The sequence below is a fragment of the Manacus candei genome, unplaced genomic scaffold (genome assembly GCF_025592945.1).
Source record: "Manacus candei isolate 608988 ecotype Guabito, Panama unplaced genomic scaffold, ASM2559294v1 h1tg000017l, whole genome shotgun sequence".
Taxonomy (NCBI): Eukaryota; Metazoa; Chordata; class Aves; order Passeriformes; family Pipridae; genus Manacus; species Manacus candei.
This window is the reverse complement of record NW_026138065.1, coordinates 19,294,564-19,314,807: the sequence shown is the minus strand read 5'-3', so window position 1 is coordinate 19,314,807 and position 20,244 is coordinate 19,294,564. Positions and strand designations below refer to the sequence as shown.

The following is a 20,244-nucleotide window of genomic DNA, read 5'->3' as shown; positions in this document are numbered from 1 at the left end:
AGCCTCCCTGGTCACAGCCCACCCCTCCATCCAAGATCTCAACCACCCTGCACCAGTGCAATCAAGGCAGGGGTTGGCATCCTTTACTACCACTTGTGGTAACAGAACAGGCCACAGCTTTTGGCCAAAAGCTGGAGATGTCTTCAAGATATTGCAGGAAGACTGAGCAGAGCTACTCTGTCAGAGCCTGCAAGGAAAAGCGGTGAAAAGCGACGAGTACCCTACAACTAAAAATGGAAAACTTAAGTAAGAGGTCTATGTGCAAAACCACAACCTTGTCAGCTGAAGCACCTAACAACCCCACTCTTTCAAGAGACAGTAAAACATCTACACAGCGCATTCGTGATGCTGCGGACTAAGGCCTCACAGTGGCCTGGGATGGTTGCTGCCTTTTTTCTCTGAGCCTGTGAGCAGCGAGGGTGGCTTGAATGCGGGAGACGCCATTCCACTGCTTGTGAGAAAGTGCTGAGCAGAGGGAGGTAAGGGTGTGTATATGTGTGCAGGAGAGATGGAGAGAAAACAAGATGCTAATGAAGCTGACCAGTAATAACTGTCTTCTCATTTCTCTCCACAGATGATTCAGGGAGGGGAGAGCTGCTCCTCTCCAGTGCCTCCGCTGGCTGCTAAGCAACTGTGGCAGCCGCACAGGGGCAAGCGGGCACCCAGAATTAACTTCTCTCCCTTTCTGAGGGAATTCAAAAGGATTACTAGTACATTAGCTTTGAAATTGGTCACTGGTACTAGGTTCTTAAGAGTAATTATGGGGCAGGGAGGAAAAAGGGAAGACAAGTGATGGGGGGAAGAGAAGAAGATGGCAGGGGACCAGGCTCACACACTGCTGCCTGGGCACCATGCACTGATGAGGGAGGGTATGCACGAGACAATTAATTTCACAGATGACTCCCTATCCTTTTTAAAAATCGAAAATACAGTGGGGTTTTTTTTAGCATACCTAAACTAAAGCATTTTTCCCTCTCGGCACATTTCTCATCCATGTGGTACCGTAACTAACGTATCCCATTGCCTTAGCAAATGTGGGTAAGATGGTAATGCTAGTGTTTCATCCACATCCCTCCAAACATGCTTCCATATCTTGCTGTCCAGTAACTTGCACAGCCATCCTCCCACCTGGTCCAGGGATCTGCCGCCAATCTGCCTGCAGAGCTCCCAGCCTTGAGCTCAGTCAGCTGCCCCCTCACCGAGATAGGTAAATCCCGCTGTGGACCACATGGAAACATAAGTTACCGAAATGGGCTTGGTGACAAACTAGCCCTTTCCTTGTGGAAAACTGTTTTTCCACCTTGGATCTTTTTAGTGGCTTGGTTCATCAGACAGCTGCACAAGTCAGCAGGTCAACACAGGCAACATCAACCCCTTCAGCCACCCACTGGTGGGCCAAGAATCTGAAGCCCCCCAAGGTGTCTGCTTCTCCTGCATCACCAAAATTCTCCCCCATGCTCACGTGGAAGATTTCAGGCAGGAGGGGGTAAAGCAGCCTCTTCCACAAACCTGTGGCAAGAAGTAACTAGGTTGAATGCTTAAACATTTTGCAGAGGATATACAGTTTATAGCTAGCATTGCCAGTGACTATTCTAAACAGTTGGAGAAGATTTGCTAGAGTCCTGTTAGGGAACGAACCGTAAGAGTGACCTAGACAAAGTAAGCCTTCAAGTGAGTATTATCAAACTGCACAGATAACCAAGGGAAGATGTTAGCCCCAAAGTCACATTCTGGGTCAAAAAGGCATTCATTCCCCATATCTTGCATCACCACTGTGAACTGCACACTGCACTTAGCACACTGCACCCCACAAATTACTGGCATAACCAGAAACTACTTCTTATGAATTAAAAAAAAAAAGTTAAGTACTGTCTTACAAAATATGTTCTCTTCAGGAAAGTTAGAAGAAGTAAACTTAAGTGGCATGTAAGTCTTCCATTAAACTGATTTTATACAGTACAAAAATCAGAATGCTTACATATACCTAATTATAATGCTTACATATACCTAATTATGAACTTAACATATCAACTCACAAACAACACAAAATTCTACATATCATTTACGAGTCAGAGTCAAAATGGATAACAGATACATCAGAAATACAAAAGTACTTCATTAGAGGGCAGCCTGGGAAAAGGGACAGACATCTTATCATGAAGTGTATTTAGAAAATCAGTCCTGTGAGACATGATCCACAGACACAGATGTCCTGTCATAAAGAATTCATTATTTACAAATATACTACAGAACACTCCATTTGCAATGAAGTACCATAAATTATTCACATGTAACACGTGTCAGAAGTGAAGGCAGTGGCATTTTCTCTGCCATTCTCATGGAGCTTCTCATACTCGGTGAAACAGAGCTCTGCCATAACATCGTAAATGCAACGAGAACATTGGATTTTCATTAAAACACAAAGCTTCATTCCCCACAAAAGGCTTTCTGACCAACAGTGTCCAGACAAAGATTTCTACACAAGCATTGCTACTGTAGGGACAAGAAGTGCAATTCTGGTTTTTTTTAAAGACTCTAAATTGCATATGTGAATTTTATTTTGACCCATGTAAATAATACAGAATTGACAAGTTGGGTCCGCTGCCCAGGTGCAGCAGTGTTGCACAGATCTACCTTGTGACTTCTGCTCCAACCCGAAAAGGCAAATCCAGAGGCAGGCAAGAAACTCAGCTAGTGTGATCTCCATCTCTCTGCAGAACACAGGGTAACACACTGCAAAAAGTGTGCCAGAAGTTTGACACAGTGATGGAAACATGTCTCTATCTGAAATTGGATTAAGACAAACTTCATTTTATATGGGTTAAACAGTCACCAGGAAAAGAAAAATAAGTCCAGTTATTACTGATACGGAATGAATCTGGAAAACCGAACTAACGGTGGAGGGTCCCTAGTGAGTTAGCTTTTCATTTTCCATGACCTGTGCAAATTCACTTATTTCCCAAAAGATCAAGCAAAAATTGAATAAAACCCATGATCATATGTTCATTTTCCTCTCTATTCTACTTGTACCGTTCTTTTCTTCAGGAAGACATCTTCACAGATGCAAAATTTGATTTATCTGACTCCTTTCATCTTCCTCAAAAAAACCCAAATCAAACCAAAACAAAAAACCCCACCTCCCAACTATCGAATAAAAAACCCAAAGCCCCTCAGGACACCCCCTGCTTTAGCTACAGAAGCCACTCTCCACATGGATGGGTAGGCAGGACTTAAATTCTATTTTCTCCCTTCTGAGTCATGAAACAAAACCCAGATTTGCCAAAGAGAGAAAAGAAACAACAAACCAGAAAACCTCACTGGCCTCCTAGAGATGGTATTGAGAACAGATATGAGCACAAACACCAGACTTGGCTGGTACAACATTTCACAGGGTCGGGTGATCTCTACCCGCCTCCCACAGACCCAGAAAGCAGAACGGACCATTGAGATCACCTGTCTGACCTTCCATTCAAGGCATGCCACAGACCCATGTGCAGATACATTTCTTGCTATATACATATATACATGCAGTCCTAATTCATAAGCAAGTGATCAAGAATCCATCACATCCAAAGGGAGTTGTTTTAGCGAGCAATTTATTCTGTTTAATAATTTGTGTGTTACAAGCAGCCCAGATTCATCTGGTTTCAACTTTCAGCTATTCAGTCTCATTTTATCTCCTCCTACTAAACTGAAGAGCTTTGTACTTTCTTTCCTCTATAGATATTTGCAAAATACAACTCAGCCACTTCACTTGAAGTAAGTATGCAAAGCTTTTTATTAAAAAAAAAAATTAAAAATCTAACAGCAAAACAGGTTTTCTAACTGTAATCAATCTCGCAGTTTTCTCCAGGCACATAAGAATTGGACTCTATTCCAGTAATAATCCTGTGCCATCATAGACTGGTAAAACACTAAACGCTCCTAGAGGACATGCTTGGCTTTTGCATTCCAAGACCATATCCATTATTTTATTAGTGCTGCAAGGTCTCTGTATTTTGTTAGCTTTTTACCATCACCCCAGCTCCCTTCCAATGTAAACTGCTCTCCAGAATGTAGAGAGCCCCTCCCTGCATAGAGTTGGACTGTGCTAACATTCATACTAATCAAATAAGCCCACATCAAAAGGAAATTAACCCCATGTGACAAAGGATGTCTTTGCCATACCTTGATTTTTGGTGGCATTTTCAAATTTAGTAAGCAATAGCTTTGTTCAGTATAATTACCAGTGATCTTGAAAAAAACTATCTCAGTTTTACCAACTAAAGGCTTTTAGTTACTTCTCCCTTCCCTTTCTGAATAATCACATTGCCTCATCACCCATTTATGCTCACTACATTAATACTCTATTTGCTGCATATATGTAGACATACATAACCATGACAGGAGTCCCAGCATAAAACGTGACCATCTCTGCAGAAAAGTGTTGAAGAGCACTCGATGCATATTCGATGTCCTCATAAGCAACAGTACACAGCAGTTCAGCATGCAATTGCATACTGGTCCATTTTGAGCACTGAATACAATAATTTTAGATCTGCTCTTCACTTCCCTCCCCCCAGAAAAACTTCACGAATTAAAACATATCCTGGCTAAGTGAGTGTAGGATTTGTTATGTTGTTGTTTTTTCAGTGTTTTGCTTTTTTTTTTCTTTATGTAGTATCTAATAAAGCATCAGCAACATTAACATTAGCTTTATTAGTTTACTTAATATTATGATGTTCCATTAGACAAGGGATAATACAATTGTAGGCTGGAAATTAACTATGGAAATATGTTGATATCGTTATATGGAGTCATGAAACTTTTTCAAATGCAGAAGCACTGTGTCTACAATACAGTTTAAATAAGTTAACTTATTTCAACTGTATATGCATAATAAACTTTTGCTTTATGCTGTCATATCAGATATTCGTTCTTCTAAAACAAAAATATTTGTTTTGGTTTTTTAAATACAATAAGGCATTTAGTGACTATTAAAAAGTTATGGTTCAAGTTGAGTCAGAACAACTTGTCAGAACATAGTGCTGCTTCTGCTTTCAGCTCAAAAAGGAGAATTCCTATCATTATTAAATAACAGTAATATTTATAGGCAAAAGTACCAATTTAGTTGTAGTACTTTTGCTTTTTTACAGTAAGAAGCTTTATCTTTCAGACAAATGGCACAAGCATTGCAAGGGCATGCTGGAAAAGTAGCACATGTGAAGATATCACACAAGACGTTACAGCCTGTATGAGAAGATTCCCTTTAAAAGCAATGGTCTAGATTCCAGACCTAAGTGCTCAGTGCTTTTTGCCCACATGGATTTATTTGCAGAACAGGAACACCATAATGTAGACCTAAAGGTGTTCTTTTCCTAGGTTAAAGTTAAAGCTCTATTAAACTTTTTAACAAAGGTCAAAGAAGTTTCAATGCATCTCCTCAGGTTAGCATTGCCTAAATAAAACCTGTGCAGCCATTTGTTGAATCCTAGCTCAAAAGCAGAATTAATTACTAGCCACAAAGCCTTCCCTAGGATATTGAATGGAGTAGCTAAGAACACACAGCTCATTTAAAAATTAAATGTTTAATTGGCCCGACCTAACGAAGGATGGCCAACTTGCCCATCGGAAAAACACCCTGATCATCATGTAGCTGTTCTCAAATAATCAAGCTCACTTCTCTGAATAAACGAGTCTGGAGGTTTTTTTTAGTGTTTTGGCCTCCATCACAAAGTTAAAGGGTAGCTATTTCCTCATTTCTGAGCATGCTAGTATCCCAAGCAATGGAGAGGCAGGACTTTCACTTCTCACCTCTCACAGAAAGTTCACACCTCACCGTTACCAATTAAAATAACTAAAATACAGCAAGAAGCTCCAGCCACCCGAGATGAGTGAATCTTCCTCATTCTCTGTGAGCTGGCTTCAAGCAAACTAAACCATTTTCATAAGGCCACATTAGAGACTGTGGCAGAGGAGAACTGGAGCCTAGGAAGGAAGGACAGACAGAGACGTTCCAAAGCTTGGACAGGATGGCAAAGATCCACGCACAGTATGAAGGCACTTGAATCTCAGTTACAGCAGCACAGATAAAGGCATCACTATCCTTTAGGAAGAAATTCCTTACTTTAGGAAGAAATTATTTATTGTGAGGGTGGTGAGCCACTGGAATAAGTTGCCCAGCGAATCTGTGGATGCCCCAACCCTGGTAGTGTTCAAGGCCAGGTTGGATGGGGCTTTGAACAACCTGGTCTAGTGGGAGATGTCCCTATCCATGGCAGGGGTGTTGGAACAAGATGATCTTTAAGGTTCCTTCCAACCCAAACCATTCTATGATTTTATGAAAGAACAACCCTACCGTGGACAAGCAGGTTAAAATGCCGCTAATTGTTATTCTGCAGGCACATTGCACACTGGTCTTTTTTTTTTTCAGCTTTTGAAGTATTATCCAAACAGTAAAGTAGGTTGAAAGATTGTCCTTTGCAATTTCAGATTTCTAATACATGTTCCAGCCAGCCACTTGTCTTTTGTGGTTGCATGTGTTTCCCATTTAATAAAAGAACTACAACCAGTTCCTGGTTTGTCACATCTTCAAATAGAGAGTTTGCACAGTAGTTTCTTCTGCTCTGCATTGCTCTGCATTGGCGAACTCTCTCTTCCCTCTCACCCTGCTCAGAAACACGCCCAGCCACCTACAAAGCCAATTTACAGACACAAGGTAACAAAATGCAGGATTTTAAAACCACATCCATGATGACAACCCATGGGATTTTTTCCTCCAAACCTAAATTTCCATCCTCCCTTTTCCATCTGCACTTTCCAGCTCTTTCAAAATAATGAGCAAACGTTTCTCCAGCTTCACAAATCTGGCATATTTCATTTTTCTTGTCATTTGAGAGATACTATTAATACCAAATAGTTTGTGTATAAGAACACTGTGCACTTTTATAAAGCTTTATTCAAAGCATCCTATGATTCCACTGAAAGCATTAATTTGGTACCTTCACAGTACTTCTGAGGCACATATTATAAATTGTCTCACACAGGTCAAAACTCTGAGGCACACTCAGGCTAAAGTGATTTGCTGTTGGGCTAACCACCAGAAATCCTCATGTCCTGCCTGATTTCCCGAAATTAAGTAATTAAATTATTAAGGAACAAGTTCATCACCTTCTAAGGAAACTACTTATACAAACCACATCCTCATCAACAGCAACCTGTATGGTTGTGTTTCATATGTCCCATCTACACCGGCTGAACATGAAAAGCTGATGTCAACCCCTTCCAAATGAAAAGAATACTCTCAGAATACTGTTCTTTAAAAATAATGCCCCTGGATCAGCAAGAGACTGCTAGTAAATATCACATCAGTCTCTGTTTTAAATAGGAGAAAAAGAACATAGAAGACCAGTCCCTCCCCTTCAACTATTCTTCAGATAGTATTATACAATTACATGAAAGTGTATTTCTTTAATAAGAAATAAATATACACATATATGGAAGAGGACAAGCAATCAAAAAAGAACTGACACTTTAATATTACATCAACATCTGAAAACACAGGGAAATAATTTAAAATTTAATCAGTAGTAAAAGCCAAACCCATGTATGACAAGAAGGTAGCCTAAGCAAATGTGAACTTGTCTTGCATGACAGACAGCACACGATCTCCTAAGTGTATGTGACTCACCGGAGTCTAAACAGCATTACTTGCTCTGATTCTTGTATTGGGATCCTTCAAGGTGACATCTGGACACACAGCCGTCTTTCTTGCTTTAATAAAAGTACTTTAATACTGTAAGAGAATACCTTGTCTAAACCACTGTCAGCTATGGTTTTACTGAACAGTGGTCATTGCTACTTTCACTCAAACCTCATGCAATAACACACCCCACCAGAAAACAATGTCAGAACTTCAGATCATTCTACAGATGACCCTTAAGTACCAGGTAAAGTATAGATTAAACAGTAGTTTGCACCTCCTTTTGTGGGAGCCACAAATCATCTCAAGACTCCACTCTTCATCAGAGCATGTCAGGACATTGCTTTCTTTCCCTTGCACCATGTCTAGAAACTGAAGAAGCAAGAACACACCCTCATCTGGCTCTGACTCTCAAATCAGAACTGAGGAACAACAGCTGGTCTCTGAGTTGGTGACACAGGAAGCACACATTTAGCAATTGCCAGAGAGATAATGCAGGCACCCCTCAAGGGCTCTACAGCAACCTCTCTTGGTAGAAATGCTAAGTTTTCAAGGCAGTATGGTCCATCCAAAATATCATAAAAGGAAAAAGTTACAGAGCAAGCTGCACGGGTACACTCCAAGCACATTTTCCATTTTTTTCAATCAGTACAAGCTTGTTGGAGATCTTCCTAGCATGGTGTCAAAAAAGTGCTACTTCAGCTGAGTTTTGTTAGTGGCGTTGATGGTGTAACTAGTTCAGCTTCAGAGAATATTTCTAGTAAAGACTTCATCATCTCTGCCAGGGGAAGTTTAGGTTGGATATTAGGAAGAAATTTTTTATGGAGAGAGTAATCAGACATTGGAATGGGTTGCCCAGGTAGTGGATTCACTGTCCCTGGAGGTTTTTAAGATGAGACTGAATGTGGCACTTAGTGCCATGGTCTAGTAACCATGGTGGTGTTGGATCAAGGGCTGGGCTTGATGATCTCAGAGGTCTTTTCCAAACTGCTTGATTCTATGATTCTATTTTATGATTCTATCTCCCTCTCTTAAGGCTACAAAAGGAGATGGTGTTATAAGCTGCACATCAGAAGAAACTAGAGAGAAAAAGGACAAGATATAATTTGTTCTTTCAAGTTGTCTACTCAAGAAACTCAGAGGAAGTTTAAGTGGACACAGTCAGGTCTAATCATTTGCCTGTTTTTAATAGCACAGACTAGGATAAGGGCCAGAGTGTACACTTTTTCCTTGTAAAAGAAAAAGCACGGCATCGTTAAAATAACACTTAAGTTTTCAAACTAGCAATGCACAGGATCAAAGTGACACCACTAGGATATATTAGAGGTAAAATTCATCTGAGCCTGTAACAGACAAACCAAAGAGAGTATTCCCTGACCAGCAGAAGATGGCTTTGTTGGAAGGGTACCATTGCCCAAATCCCCACAGCCTTCCCACACCACCCTAGGGAAATTACTCGAGTGACTTCAGAGTGACATGCCTAAAATGAGGCTGTGTACGACATCCCTATGGAAGTAAAAGTCTTGACCTTTTTAATCTCCAAGAGGTGTGTTCAAACACTACACTAACAGGCAACTGTTAGAATAAATCATGAAAGCAGTATACTGTTAAGGTTCACCATGTGAAAGCAAAAGGCCGATACAGTACTAAAGCAACGAGCTTTCCTCCTGATAAAACAGAGGAGGAAAAACAGACCCAACCCTGTTGGCACACTTTGCAGACAAATTCCTTTTGATGATTTATGAAATTTTTTCTTTCTCCTGTTTAACAAAATTACTTCAACAGTATAAAAGTTGGCAACATAGCTATCTCAGAAGAAAGTTGCTGTATTCCTTATTGGTAAGCAGTGCACACACACACACAAAACCCCACACCCACAGGAAATCGAGACCTATTCATTTAGTTTTAGCCAACTCTTCATGAGACTGCACCTTTTGACTATTAGTTGATGGTAAACGTGTAACTGTCTAGTACTTCATCTCATAAAAACTAGACCAAAAAAAACCCCCTATCAACATTAAATTTAACCTTCCAAAAAGAACACAAGTGGTATGAATGCAATTGTCTGGAAAAATGCTACTTAGCAAAAACAAAACAGCTACTCCCCCACATACATGCAATATTTAAAAGAAAGAATTCAAAGCTGTAATTATGTTCACACAAACCTAAACTGCAGAGTACAAGAAGTTCAGTGATACAAAATTCTGTAAGTGTTATTTGTAATGACACCAAGTACCCCACTTCTTCTCATATTTTTTCACTGGTGTTTTGGAGGCCTGATGGGATGCTGTTCATTGCTATTACCAGAAAGAAAATACGGAATCAATTCTCATCGTCTGCACAGAATATGAAACCTGGTAACAACGGTAAGCAAAAAAACAATCAGGCAGCTTTCTAGTAAAGTGTATATTTTGCTAGGTATAGTTTCTCTGAACAGCAGCTGGTTTTACTACAGCAGTAATATAAAGTTACAAACTACTGGGAATAAAAAACGAAAAAGAAGAACCCTGAGAGATACTCTTGGGGAACTGCATTTGGGAAGGCAACAATCCTATAAAAAAGATGGGGGTCAGAGCAGGCACCATCTACACACTAAATTTCTTGCACAAATCTGCAGCTAAAGAAGGAAACGTAACCTCTGGATGGATAAGAATGTTATTTCGTATAAGGCAAGGCAGGGAGGGGAGAGTATTATCTAAAAAACAGTAACAACAAGGGCAACATGCATTTCTGGTCTATTCCCTTCAGAAAAGATTCAGAGAATACATGTTATATGGAGAATTTAAATGGTCTGCATATTTGACTTATCAAAGAGGATAACGGTTATCAGTGACTTACCAACAAATGTCTCTACCAAAATTTACTCAGAAGATAAAGAATACATTAGCCAAAACTAGTACCACAAAAGCTTCTTTTGGTCAGATGAAAAAGTTTTGAGGAGTTCGGAATTCAACTCCTCTACCTGACTGTACATAACTACAGTTGATGTGTGGTATGCTCAGAAACTCATCAACAGCAAGCTTGCTAAATACGATTTCCCCAAGATCCACTTTCAGTCTTATCCAGCTGACTAAAATCTTGTGCAGTTCCTCTGGCATTTACATCTTCCTCACTTTGCAGCAGTGCTATCCATTCAGAAATACAGACCTCTGCATTTGGGTAACTCCAACTAGTATGGCTCTTGGAGCACAACTCTTCAGAAGCACAGGCTGCTCCCTAGGCACCATCAGAATATTAAAATCAAAATTCATTTGTCTTCAAAGTGCTTCATGGCCTCAGTTCTGGGTATTCAAGGCTTTTCCCAAAACTCCAGGACAGCCTGCAATCTACCATTCTGCTACTCTACCTAATGTTAATTGGTGCTAGAGATTCAAAATTTTATGTGGATAAACAAGGAACATGAAGTGATTTCCAAGTGTGGAAATGGCAGATCTGAGCATCAAAGTTTATGATATCCATATCTTCTCTCCACTTTTCAACTCACAGTAACTTGTATTCAACAAAAACATTACGCACCGTACTACATCCATGCACTATATATTACATCCCTCCATGGATAAACAAAAAGGGGACATGTCTCCTTCCATCATTTATAGTCAGGAGCAGACATCTCTGTAAAGTAACAAGAGAAGTTATGCACTCACTATAGAAATTACCGAGTGAGAGTTCACGATCTGCTCTAGAAAGACAGAAGAAATAGACACCAGAGGTTCATTTTGGGGACAGAAGCCTATGAATGTATTTCAAAGAATATGTTTTCTAAAACTTGGGGTTTATGGAATCCACAAGTCACAAGCAGCCCTGGCTACTGGTTGAGCATCAAGAGGGTCACCAGAGACTAAACGAGAGTCACCTTTGGCTTTGCTCCTTGGGCTGCAGAGAGGCACCCAGTAGGAGCACCAAGAGCTGCCCGCCCCTTACAGCCCCACCACCCACATGGGTGGACTAGGGAAAGCTCTCTGCTCCTTAAACACATCTTCTCTCTCTTTCACCTGGAGCAGGAAATTACCACCTGCAGCTGGAGGTCACTCATAAACCGAGAGAGCACATTTTTTGTGGGAGATTTAACAGCAAACAAGTTTCTGCTGTTTTCAGAGCTCTGTCTGGGTACCTTAACTAATATTTTCCTTTAATTTAAATATCTAGGGGGTTTTAAGTTAAATTTAATCTCATATGTGAATTTTGCAATCTTTCACTCATGGGGCTCCCCCCAATATTATTTTTAGACTTTTTAATTTTATTTTTTAAAAACCAGCAAGTTACTGACACATCTCAAGTTGGCAGCCAAGTCTGAGCCTGGAAACTGCACAACCTCCACACAGAATGGGTTTCTGAGAAAAAAGCAGAACATTTCTATATCTCGCTACATCATTAGCAAACCCTTAGCCTTATTGCTAGGATTTCAACATCAGCCTCAACTAAAAGTTTCCTTTTAACTTTATCCAGCATCCTGTCTTTAATTTAGGAAAGGTTTAATATGAAGGGTGGACAGTCAAGGGGGAGATGCAAAGAGGAAGGAAAAGGGGAGGAGAAGGAGCCAAGATTCAAAAGATTGGTAGTGGTAGTTGGCACTTTGGTACCTAAACTCAATGTGATCTGTTTCATAAATTACCAGAGGGGGGGAAAAAAAACCCTCATAAGAAAAAAGTCCCTGCAATCTGTCCTGTTCTTGGAGCCAGGGTTTCTTAATAAAAGCAGAGAAGGTTCTCCATAACAATGGTAAGAATACATGGCAGGACCTTGACATCTGAAGCACAATAATTAATCATCTCAACAGTAAGTATCATCCCCTTTTTACTGAAAGGGGAGCTGACTCAAAGACAACCAAGGGAGTTGCCCAAAACCACAACACCAGTCATTAGCAGAGCTGCAGTTGGAAGTTTCTTGGCTGCCAGCGCTATTTTCAAGCACTGAAATTGGCAGCCGGTCCGCAGCCACAGAGCTGGTACCGTGTGCTCACGAGGGAGAGGGTCACCTGCTCTCCACACCATGTCTAGGAGCTCCAGTCACAACACCAGCATCAGGGAAGGATGAAGGGAGCGTGGTGGTGGGCTCAGTGACGAGCAGCAGTAGTGATGCTCACATCACCCCACAGACCTGCTCTGGTGGGCACTCACTCCACAGGGCAGTTGCAACCCCCATGGTCTGCCCTGACAATCCCCTTGTGCTTGTGTATCTGCTGAAGCCCAGAACACTTGGGTCAGAAAAATAACCCTAAGGAGAAGTCTAAGCAAGTAATTCTGGCCAGGTTTAGCACCCTGCATTGCCTCACTGGGTGCAGTGCAAGACAGGAGACAGGCAACCCAGAGACTGCAAACCTAAATTACACCTTATCTTTGTGCTTTACGTGCTCAAGGGAAACTCCAGATCAGTTCACTTCTCAAGAACAATAACTCTTTCAATCTCAGCCCCATAGATTTAAGGCACATTTTACAGTACTGATTTCAGTTTCTCTTAATTGCTTAGTCAAGAGTTCAGAGTTACCTACATCTTACAGAACCAGCCACCTCACAACAAGGATATTCGAAAGCCAAAGGTAGCCTTTTTTCTAAGGGTAGTTTGAAAAGTATTAAATAGGTTAATTTTCCAACTCAATTTTTACAGAAGCAGAACAATTCTTACAACAAGCAGATTGGGAAACACAGTATGACAGAGATGGGGAGAGGGAAGTGAATATTCCACTTTTATGCTAAAAGCAGAACCACAGAAATTTGCTTTTTGTAACATAATTAGTCTTAATTTATACATAAACTTACATCTAGGACTCTGTTATATTAACTGAATATATTCCCCTGCTTTCTATATTCTTCCTGATACCTGCCTATACCAAGTTCTCCAGACATTCCTTCCAAGTCACTTGATCCTTTGAAGCTGACAGTTATCTACACATTCAGGCACTGAAGTAATTTATTCTTTTAGAAGTGCTAAGCATTTACAACTTGTAACATCAGATTGTGCAAATATTCAAATTTTCTGGAAGTAAAAAAGAGGAAAAAGCATTTACCTTGATGTCTACATTTATGTATATAGTCTACCCCCACACACTGTTAGAGGCTTTTCCTTATGCATGAGATATTTCCCATTCTTCTCCCTGTGCTTTCCAGGTACTTTCCACATATTGCGACATAACAGCTAAATAACACAAGAAAAGGAACTCAAATTACCTCTTACTGTTTTATTCAAATTGTCTTTCTTATTTTGAAAGTTTTCCTAAGATGGCTTCTGTGGAGACAAAAATACTCTTAGGCAATGTCAAAGGAAGTTATTAAAACTCATCTAGTAGTGATGCAAGAGTTTTGCACTGATACACACTAACACAAGAAGAAACCACAATGTACCAGTTTAGACAGAAATAATTACTGGACTTTGCCTCTATTTGGTCTCATCAAAATTAAGTGTCACAGTAAACAAGAACACAAACACACCCAAAATGAAAAAAAAACATAAACCCTACAAAACCCCCCACACACAAACACTTCAACAAGTTACTGTGGTTCTGCATGTGTAAAAACATGGTTTTCACTGCCAAGACTCATTAAAAAAGAACAACCAGAAAATGTCTGCAAAACAGATTGGTATTATAAAGTGCATTAACAGCTATTAATAATAGAATATACATCAACCTACTGCTTTTCAGATAATCAATATTAATTGGCAACCTAATTTGGAACTGCTAAGGCACAAGTCTTTGGAGCTGCAATTTGTCAGGTCTAAGCTAACGGTGGGTGAAAATAGGCCTGATAAGTTACTTCCTTGTCATTTCCTTTCAAAAATGACACAATGCTGTTTCAGCGATCAAAGTAATTTTTACCTTATAAACATACCTCTGAAAATAGATTAGGCCTTACAGAACAATTTTATATTTATGATCCGAGCTATCAGGCACACCTCACGTGAAACCTGACTTGCAGTTCACAAGGGCTCCAAGTTCCTTGGAAAGAAGTAAGATAAAGGCATAGGGAAATATGGGGGAAGGAAAAGAAAATATTGGGTGAGAGGTCTGGCACCTATCAACATTGCTGCAAGCTTGCCAAGTCTCATAATTTCATCACTAGGCTTCAGGCATACTAAAAGAGCTATTATTCATTTTTTTTTAATTCTACCTCATCACATAATCAATAGGACAGATGCCAAAAGCCAACCATTACAAGGAAGTCATCATGGCTAGGATTAAACCAAGATTATTCTTTGTACAGACTGGACCATCTATCATTGCTTTAAATGGGACCAAAACATAGCAACCCCTTTAATTGGAACGGCAGCAAGAAACATGGGAATGCTTCAGAAGGACTCCTCCAGAAGAAAAAACAGCAGGGAATGGGTCAGGAAATACCCATGAAAAATGTAAGCAACCAACAAAAAAATGGACAGGAGATACTGACAGGATTCAAGGGCACATTTGGGGCAGGATTCAGATGCCTGCCTGGAAGGATGAAAACCTAAATGTAAATGCGGTGAGAGAACGCAGAAAGGAAGCAGAAGGTTAAAAAAAAATAAGAAATAAATAAGTAACGCTGATGCCATCCACAGTAGCCAAGGATAGCTGAAAGAAAGAGGGACACCTGACAACTGTGGCCTTGAAAAGGAACATGACCAGGACAGCCACTTCTTATAACACAGGAGGACAAGCATGGGACAGCTGCATTTCCCTAGCCCAGGTTGCTGGGGAAAGGATAAACAAAGCTCTCTCAAAGAGAGGCGAACAAGACACACATTCCCAGCTCAGGATTATATTTTATCCTGAGAAGGCATTACACAAAATGCAGACAGAATATTTTCTTCTATAGGTGAAAGATGAGAGCCAGTGGGAAGTGCTACTTCTTCCTCACAGTATCTCATTTTAAAGCCAGTTCTGCGATTGCTGGGATCTGGCTTACAATTTGCACGTGCCTGGGGCAGGCAATAAAGCAGTGGTGAGAGGCCTCACTGCCTCAAGCTGCAGAACTTGCTAGAAACAGAGCCTCCTCAGTGCCTGTTTTACACGAAAAGGAAGAGTGAGCTTGCCCTGGGAAAGAGAGTATAACAGTATAACGCGGATTTATCAATATCCATTTCACAGAAGAGAACAGTACTGAACAACATACACTATATAATATACATATAATACAGGAGGATAACATCTTCAGAAAATACTAGCAGCTGAATGAGTAAATTGTTATCCCACACACACACCAAAGTCCCCCACATTGCACTGACACTGGACAAACACACCTCTTGGTCAACTGTATCTGAACAAACCAGCCAGAACATAAGCACTTCTACCTATCCCATTCTGGTCATGCTGCTTTTTGACAAAAGCACCCCAGTGGCAAAGGCACAGTGGGCATCCCTCAGCCTCCAGCTGCATCAGTGCTGGTGGCAGGCATGCAATGGGATGGCAGCTGAACAGCCTGCATGCCTGCGGAGAGGTGCCAGTGCAGGTCGGGCTGAAGATACTCTAAGTGGCTGAAAATACTCTAAGTCCTGAAAGCAACTTTAATTACCCATTCTTGGAGCATAGGAGGACCGGTTGGAACACGTGCAAGTGAAGCAGCTCGTTTACATAACAAATGAGGTATGCATTGAAGGTGCTTTGTGTAACAGAGCTGCAGACTGCAAGGCCTCTCACCTGGAGAGCTGCATTTTACCAACTATGTGCATACAAGACCACCTTAGTGTAGAGCTTTTATATAAAATATTCATAACAAGATCCAACAATGGCATGAAAGAGGGGTTGTTTAAATGGACAAAATGCTTAATACTTGCAAAAAAACCTAAGAAGTAAACAAGCCTTTGATTCTTGCATACCGCACACAATGCCAAGAGTCATTCAAAGTTTTGAGTTCTTGCTTGGGCAGCTACCCTCCAAAGGCTAACTCTACTTAGCAAACAAAACATAAATGGAAAAAAAACCAAACAAAACCAAAACCCATAACCAAAAAACCTCAAGAGCATCTACAACAGCTAAATCTCTGAATCCAAGGAAAAAGTCTTTTAGTCCTGGTCCTCATACAATGATGCATTTAACTGTTTCCACTACATTTTCCAACCAAGAGCCAAAAAGAACAATAGGGATTTTTGAGGCCTGTAAATGGCACAGAGCTCAGGAAGAAAGGGGAGACAAAAATGAAACACACAAGTGATAGATCTGGATAGCTACAGTGTGGATCGTATACTGAAAGACAGTGACAATCCCTGTATAATACTACTTCTTTGTTTGGCTGTTTGTTGTTTGAATACAGTTGTCCCAACATCTAAGAGTTCTGAAGACATCTACTCTCTACCGGTGGAAGCCTCTGAAGCAGAAACCGAAAGGAAAGAAAGTATCTATATAAACACTGCTGTTAAAAAATGCTATTAATAAAACCAAATAAATAAATTTTAAAAGAATCAGCAAACTCGCAGCTTCCTTCATTACACTAGTGACAACAAATACTCAAATCTAGAGGTTTTCTACTCATATAGACTCTGTCCTAATAAAAACAGTCCAAATTTGAAAATACTACAAGAAAAACAAGGTTTAAAGTGCTGAAGTTAAAACAGCTTGAAATCTTTTTACCTTTCAAATATCTGGGATAGGGGGTGGGGGAGGCAATATCTCAAAACTGAACAAAAACTTTTCTATCTCATCTGTTACTTTAAAAAAAAGCTCTAAAACAGTAGCATAAGTACGATCTATCTTGGTAAGCCCTATGCCTGAAAGGGCGTATGTTTTTGTCTTCTAAATTTGTACATCAGTTCACCAGGAGAAAGGACTGGGTCAGAAGCTGTATAGAACAGAGGTGGTCTCTGCTTGCAGAGTCAGAGACAGATGTAACTGAAAAATAAACATCTCAATTATTTGCAGGGTTCTGTCAGGGAAAGAAAAGGTTGTCTTCAACCCAAAATCAAACCAGTGAGACGATTTTGTATACGAACATGTTTATCTTACCCTCTCTCTTACCTTATCAGACACATCTCCTTGTCCTATTCAAAATACAGCGAGTCATAAAATTCCATCTGCAACAAAAGAAAAAGCCCATTAATACCTCCTGATAACCTTACAACAAAAGTCCAATAAGCAGTTCAAGAAAAAAACCCTAAATTTCTCCCGCCATTCCAGTATAATCTACACTCCGGGCAAGTTGCCCTCCTGTCTGCAGCAATCTGGGAAACCTGGATATAAAGGTATTAAAGATGTTAAAACATGTTCTGTAAGAAACATGCTCTTCCTCCTTTGGCAAGGATAACAGAGGTGGTCAAAGTGTACAGGTTGCCCTGCCGAGTCGTAAGTAAGTCTGCAGCATCCTCTCATGAAATTAAATGAGCATCAAATTACATAATGTGAATGGTTGTAAAATGAGACCAATGGTAATGGCTAGAAATAATCCCAGCAGTGTTATACATCGTGGAGACAATTTTCCATCAGAGTATCAAACCTGGGTAAGCAGCACCTTTTATCTCCAGGCCAAGAAACTGTCAGCAGCAGCCTTTCTTAAACATAGTAAAGCATGCAAGAAACTGATGGAACAAAACTCTCATGCTCAAGTTTAAATGACACCCACCCTGAACAAGTACATTTAATTTCTTAACACCTTTACAAACCAACCTTTCAAAGCAATCAAGGTGTTTTTATAATATAGGTAAACATAATGCAGTCTGGCATACTTGGGATCAGAGGAAAGACTACCGCACACATAACCAGCAAATTTGCAATCTCAGAACTGTCAATAAAATTTACAGTCATGACAGATTTGGGCTTGAACAAACACTTATCCATGGTACAATTAAGAAAATATGACATGACCTGCAATCCAGTCAGTCCGTGAGTCACTAGGGCAGAAGAGAGACCTCCCATTTGGCAACCCTGAAAACCACTAAGAGTCTGCCTAGAGTGAGAAATGTGAAACGAGGACCTAAAAAGCCAAACCAACCCCTTCACACACCCTTTTAGCCTTTTCAGTGTCCTGCCCATAAGCCTGTTAGTCCACTGCCAGGCTGGAAAAGGTCAGGAATGTGCAACAGTGAAATGGCACACCATACCAGAGAACACCACTAAAAAAAGCAAACAACTAATGCTGAATTTTTCAATCCAGTCATCTGGGGGACATATGGCAGGAATTAAATGACTTGAAGCAAACAGTTATCATGTCTGCTTACTTTTCCTATAGTGATGCTACTGAAGAGTATCCCTGTGCCTAAAGTACAAAACTGGATGCACGTTCATTTGGCTTTCCTTGAACATGGAGCAGCTGCGATGCCGACAGACCCCAGCAGGAACCCACAGGTGTTCACTGCCACAGAAAGGTGACAGCCTCCACCACACTGTGCTGCCATTTCCCCACCAGCAAAACGGGGATGGCACCACATGGGTCCCCAGCCAGGAGTGTTGCCTGTGGGCCAGGGCCCAAACTGCCTAATCTGGGATGTTTCCTTTTCCCCCTTTCTTCAAGTGCATGTTAGTATACACTTTAAGTGCTAAAAAAATAAATCTTTCATCCTGTAAATACCATTTTCTCAGATTCTACTGATGATCATTAATTTTTGGCATTACCAGAATAACATGACAACATAGTTCCACCATTGTGAGGTTTTTTAATTTTTTTCCTATAAAGAAGAGATCAAAATTTTGTCTACATTACAGAAAGATTTGAACAAAACAGAGCCACTGACCAAGAGCCCCCTTCAGTATCCCTACCCTTCTGTTCCCCTGCCAATCCAGTAAAATTCCTCAGAGCAGAACCTCTTCCTGGCTATTTTCAGAGCAACTGTAGCAATCATACAACAACAATGGGGAAGTTTGTTTTACTCAGAGTAAATGTTTTGCAGCTCCCAATGCAAATATTTTAATTAATGGATTTTTTTTTTAACTCTCTACTGCCTTACTTGTGTTCACATTCACACAGACCTATCTGGACAGAAACAGAACTCAACTTCTATAATACAAAGGAAAAGAAAAATACAGTATAGAAAAATGACACATTTACTTCAGAAAAACCACTTTCATAAGCAAATCAAAACTCACTAGGCATTTACTGGGGGATATCTGGGATAAAAAGGATTTAAAAAAAGCAAGTCTGCTCATTTCCTGTGTCCAGCCGAGGGCCTGTGTTAGTTCCCATCGAGATAGTGGGCCTATTTTAATAGCCAGTCTGTAGAAAAACACTTCCTAATCTATTTCCAAAACAACATTACGCCCAATGACCAGGCTACAAGGAAAGAGCCTTGACTTATCTTTTTGTGTCAGACATCAGTATGGTGGCTCTTAACTACCCATCACTCTGCATCCACTTCATAGATCTCCTCTTAATAATCCATAAACCAAGTGTTGTAGACTCTGTTGGCAGGATTGGACTCAGCTGCACTCTCTCAAGGCTGGACTGTTTTAGTACTACAGAAGGTAGCTGGACTGAGAAGTCAAGGCAACCTGCTCCTCTCCTGGTTTCTGGATCCACCAGCACCCCCAGGTGCAGGCAGCTCTTTCTCTCTGCACAGTGCCTCTCCCCACAGAAACCATCTTCCTCCTCTGCCCCCAGATACAAGGATAAAATCTGGATGTGATATCAGCAGATGGTTGGCATTCAGGATTTTTTTTAATTTTCTTT

At 40.5% G+C, this 20,244-nt stretch overlaps 1 protein-coding gene across 7 annotated transcripts in view; it reads right to left on the bottom strand.

Annotated features, from left to right (window-relative positions):
* The window catches only part of TRERF1 (transcriptional regulating factor 1), a 99,935-nt gene that overhangs the window by 53,676 nt on the left and 26,015 nt on the right, over positions 1–20,244 (bottom strand). For 6 of the 7 annotated variants that reach the window (XM_051783115.1, XM_051783117.1, XM_051783112.1 and 3 more), the window contains exon 2: positions 17,604–17,659. The gene's annotated coding sequence lies outside the window, so the exon portion shown is untranslated. Of the gene's footprint in view, positions 1–13,685; positions 13,814–17,603; positions 17,660–20,244 lie in introns of all 7 variants that reach the window. The other variant, XM_051783113.1, reaches the window with a different exon arrangement.